The following is a 5,327-nucleotide window of genomic DNA, read 5'->3' as shown; positions in this document are numbered from 1 at the left end:
CACAACAAAACCTGTTAACTCTCAGAATACATAAGAATAAGAGTTTGCCCAGATAATTCTTTTGAATAAACACATTGATGGCACGCGAATCAGAATGTCCATCCATACAGCTACAGGCTAAGTTGTTTTAAAGACACTGTTGATTGTTTGTTTGTTGGTTTAATTGAGATAAAAGAAACTCTGAGGCCGTTTGTCTCCTGCAAAAGTTTTTTATCTCCCCAGTTAAGCATGTATAATTGCATGCATGATTCACACACTTAACATTGTGTGTGACTCGATGCTAACTTTTTTGCTGCCATCATATAATGGAATCTTGTGTTTTAATGTTCCCGTTCGTTCAGATTAAGCAATGCTGAATTCCAGAAGGAAGCTATGAAGAAATGACTCTATGCTAAAATGCTTCTTAAGGCTTTGTAGAAAAGGCTTCATACGGGACTGTGTATCCTTGAAACATACCAAAATCCTTCATAAACTGAAGTCTTTGTAAAAATGCTTTGTATCATAAGCAACGTGATCATACATGCAGCATTGAACTGCAGTCAGTTCTGATTTAGAACACATCTCTAAGGCTGCAGCAGCCCTGTGAGACTGTTTATAGCCAAGATGGAAAGATGCTGTTAGATGAGAAGTGCAGGCTGGATTCTCTTGATGGAGTGCAATAGCACACAATTTCCTCCACACACTGGATTAGTTTTTTCTCCTTTTGCAAACCAATGGCACCTTTAAAATTCTGTACACAGCCAAATTCTTGGCTCTGTATTTCTCCTGAGTTTCACTATATTTGCAAGTTGAGACCTCAAATGACTTGCTGAGAGTGCTAATTCACATCTAATTTAAGCACAGGATGAATTTGGTGATTACATGCAGTTACAGCTAAATGTGTCCAGGTTTCCAGGAAAAGGCACTGTACCAGTATTTCTAACTTTTTTGAGCAAGGGACTTTCTGCCCTACCCAACAGGCTTGTGTTTTACAACACAAGTAGTGCAGCAGCTCAGTAATGCTACTGCATGTTCTTGGGAGCCTGGTAACACGTACAATACTGCCTTTGATGTCACTGTTTTTGTAGTAGTATTGATGAATTGAATGGTTCGATTTTAAAGTTGGAGGAGCAAGGAAAAGGAACGGAGAACTATCGGAATGAAGTTAACTGGTGCGTGCCACGCAGTGCTACCACTATTGTCCCTTTATATCTGCTTTGCTGACCTGAGATCCTGGGTCAGAGGCGAGCAAGGGACTCCTGACTTTGGCTGCACAGGCAGCAGCCTGCTGTTGGCAGCACCAGCAGGAGGAACAGAGGCTTCTCAGAACACAAACCCTAAGCAGCAGGGCACCTTTTAGGAGAAGAAGAGGAGGGCATGCAAATCCTTAAACATTGTGAAGCGCTGGTCAAGTACTGAGATAATGGGCTGATGGTTGAACTGAGAGATCTTAGTAGTCTTTCCAACCTTAATGATTCTATAATCCTATGTCACCAAGGTGGCTAACACTTTCTTAGAACACACAAGTCTCTCAGTAGTCAGAGAGGCCCTGTGATGCTCTATGGCCACGCTCAGGGCTGTGTTTGCAGAGCAGCCACATTCCCTCTCCCCCACAAACACACCATGGCTGCCGCTAATTGGCAGCTGCCTCGCTGCAGCCCCGAGATGGAGAGGTTTGCTATCCCGGAGGGGGATCAATAACTGGTGCCTGCCTACTAGTGTCTGAGTACTGGTAAACGGAAGGACTTTTTTTAACCCAAAATACAATTTAATTTGAGGATTTTAAAGCAGTCGATGCATCCATCTGTCCTGCATGAACACTTTCTTGCGATGATAAACTCAGCAGCCAGAACTTCAGATCCTTTCAGCAGACACCTGTGTTAATTTAGAGAGCTCTTTAAGTACTGCTTCCCTTTTGCAGCAGCTCAGTTTTGTTTTGCTCTCATCTCTGTGCTTTCAGCGCTGAACAAGCACGGCGCAGTCAGCAGGAGGTGGGAGTCTTTTCACAGCACCAGTGAATTTTCCTCATCCCTTTTTGTCTTCCTTTTTTTCTTTCCACCCATGTTCAAAGGGGGGCTTAGCTTGAGAGAGCAGAGCACGGAGTAAAAACAAGCCCTTAGAGATGTACAGGAAATGTCAGGTCAAGATATGTAGTTCAGTTTACCACAGCAGTGCAGCGTTTTTTTAGGCAGCCCAAAAAATCCTTTCTCTATACCTTAAAACACCTATCATAAACAAGGATTCAGCCAGCAGAAAAGTGCTGGGGTTTGTATTCATTCATTAGGATGACAGGCAAAAAATCAGAGCAGACTGAGTGCCAAAGCTGTATCTGCACGCCATATATTTGGTGCTATCTCGAGGTGAATATTCTCACTCAAAAAGAAATTGTGAAAGTACAGACACAGGGATTGAGTTCCGGAGTCTCTGTGCATGTTTTTCAGCAACACGTTTTGAAGATGAATTTCTTTGTTCTCAAGAAGTTCCCCGTGTTATCGGTGCTTGAGCTTAACAATGAGCCTGTTATATCGAGAGTTGAGTGGGAGCTTGGACCTCGTTGGAGAGGGCAACGGGGAGTACTGCAGGGAAAAGAGGGAAGATTTAAGATGAAGAAGTGGTAAGAAATGGAGGAAGGGATATAGGAGATACAGGACGTAAGGTGAAACTGAAATCATTTTGATAAAGGACAGATAACAGAAGTTCCTGTGACATGTGCCACACATTCAGCCTTGGATAGTGAGGCTAATGAGTCCTTCCCAGACCCCTCGTAGGGTCTGCTGCGAGACCAGTCCTGTGTCCTGGCATGGGGACTGTGCCTGTGGGACTGGGCCACTGGAAGCAGGTAATGGCCAGGTAAGACTTGTCCATTTATTTGGAAAAATCTGTGAAAGGTTTGAAGAATAAGAAAGAGCACCGTGTCCAGCTACTTGCTTCTCTCCCTCACTTGCTGTAGGGAAGTATCACATCTCCTGGTGAGGCACACAAGATCAAAGGACTGACAACCAACACAGAAACACAGATGCATTTGTGGGTTTAAAAGTGTTTTTTAAAAAGCTGTGGAGGAACAAATTTTTCTTTCCCCATGGCTCATTGTGTGTGTGTGAGTTACCTTCCCTGACAGGGATGAAGGAACTCAGCCTCAGGCCTCTGGAGAACAGCACTCCTACCAAGCTTCCTATGGAACTAAGAAGGCATTAAATGTAAAACAAATCTTGTTATCTTTGTTTTCTGGCAGCAAAGCTAACTTGAAAAGCACCACCTTTTTTTTTTTCTTTTTTTTTGCCTCCTCAGTGCTGCCAGCCCCAGTGCTTGTGGTCTGTGGGCTTGCTGTTATTGTCATGGGCCGGATGCGTTCAGTGCTAGGAGTTTGTTCCTTTTCATAAATCCAGGTCATTTCATCAAATACACTGACTGCAGAGCAACGTTGAGTGCCTGACACAGTAAGAAGACATGAAAAAATGAGTGTCTGTTGTAGAAATCTATAGACTTAAAAGGCAGCTAGGAAAGGACAAAGAGTCCTGCACTGCACTGCATCATTTATAGCACTTTTATGTAAGTGTGCCAACTTGCTTCATTTATATGTATCTATATACTTGGACTTATTTTCCATTATCCCAGAATTTGCTTCTGTATTGTCATGCCCCTGATGCTATTTAAAAACTGCATGATATTCCCTCACCTTTGTGAGTTACCCTGGAACAAACAAATGTCCAATGCTCCCTTTCCTGAGGACAAGGGCATGTGTGCTGAGCCACGGAGGTTAGGATGGCTGGTTCTGCTGCTGGCTACACCATGAATTCCTCTGCTCTGGGGATCAGAAAAGAGAATCACAGAATCACAGGGGCTGGAAAGGACCTCTGGGGATCACTCCTTGTCTGACCCTCTGCAAAAGAAGTTCCCTGTAGCAGGTCGCACAGGGAAGTGTCCAGATGGGTCCTGAATGTCTCCAGAGAGGGAAAAACTCCACAGCTCCTCTGGGCAGCCTCTGCCAGTGCTCCATCACCATCAGGCTGGTATTCCTGTGGGGATCCCAGGACACATTTTCACTCAGAACTTCTATCTGACTGTGGCTATTTGGGATATATGGAATTCTGGTAGCCTAATGGAAAAAGTGATGATGCAGGACGACCTAGAGTGGTTTTGCTGTGCCTGTGATTTGTGAAACTTACACGCTGACCCGAAACACTGTTTGTACCAACATGTGCTGTGTTTGGGCTTTGTCAGATCCAACGTCACTGCTGCTCGGCCCATTCCTCCCAAAGCAACTGTGGGCAGAACTATGGTGAGATGCCTTCTGTGACATTTCCAAAGGAAGGGTCGTGTTAGTATTTACTGAGTGATAGCCTTCCGGAAGAGTACAGAAACCCTGCACATTCTCTGGCTTTCCCATGAGAGATTGATCTAAAGTTCCTGGTTGAACCCACTGAGAGCTAATACGATTATTGCCTATGCATTCTGGGGGGAAGAAAGTCTGACAGTTTAAGGAAATGAAGAGGGACCTGCGGAAAAAAAAGCACTTAGAGATTTCTCCCCGGGACACGCATACACTGTTTCTCAGAAGCAGCTTGCAATACCTCATATGAAGAGCACCACCTACTGATGCAGGAAAAAAATGATCTATCTGCATACAAAGTATTTTTTTCCTTTTCCTTCCCCTTAGTCAAACTGCTGCCCGTTTTCTGATGGCAGGCTTTAATCTGGATTTTAGTTGTCAGTTGCAATACGTTTTCACTATTGACTGCCCTTGCTAATGGTGTGACAGGTATGGTGTGTTTTACCAGTAAATAGTTTGTCCTGCTCTTCAGCAATCCCACAAAGAAGGGGCGTAGGCAGCGCCCTTGATGTGTATGGATGTACCTGCTGAATGTATCAGCTGCCTGCCTAATCCTTATCATCATGGTAGTTTGTTTCCATATCAGCTTAGAAAAGCCTGTCAAGCTTCCACAGTCTGCCAGGGGCCCTTTGCAGTGCCAGCTCCACTCAGCCTTCTGGCTGAAAGCAGAGTGGGCTGCGGCCTTACCCAACAGTTCTGTGTGTTCCATGCTGGAAACACCCTATAGACCATGCTGACATGGTTTGTTGTGCAGGGGAGCAGATCATGAGGGTTATATCAGCTCCCAGACGGACCACCCTGTGGTCGCCTTAGAATTTAGCATTGCATAAAAATGAGGAAAGTGTTTCTGGAGTACTCATCACCTCTCTGTCTGTAGGTCAGCCCCACTGTTGTGGTGGGGGTATCAAAATTTCCTTTGTTGGGTCTCTATCTCTGACTGATTCTCTACCATATGGGCCTCTTGCTCAGTGCCAGAATGGGCATGAAATTGAATCATTCCAAATTCCAAATAATCCAT

This window comes from Meleagris gallopavo, chromosome 1 (assembly GCF_000146605.3).
Source record: "Meleagris gallopavo isolate NT-WF06-2002-E0010 breed Aviagen turkey brand Nicholas breeding stock chromosome 1, Turkey_5.1, whole genome shotgun sequence".
NCBI classification, from domain to species: domain Eukaryota; kingdom Metazoa; phylum Chordata; class Aves; order Galliformes; family Phasianidae; genus Meleagris; species Meleagris gallopavo.
This window is presented reverse-complemented; position numbering follows the sequence as displayed.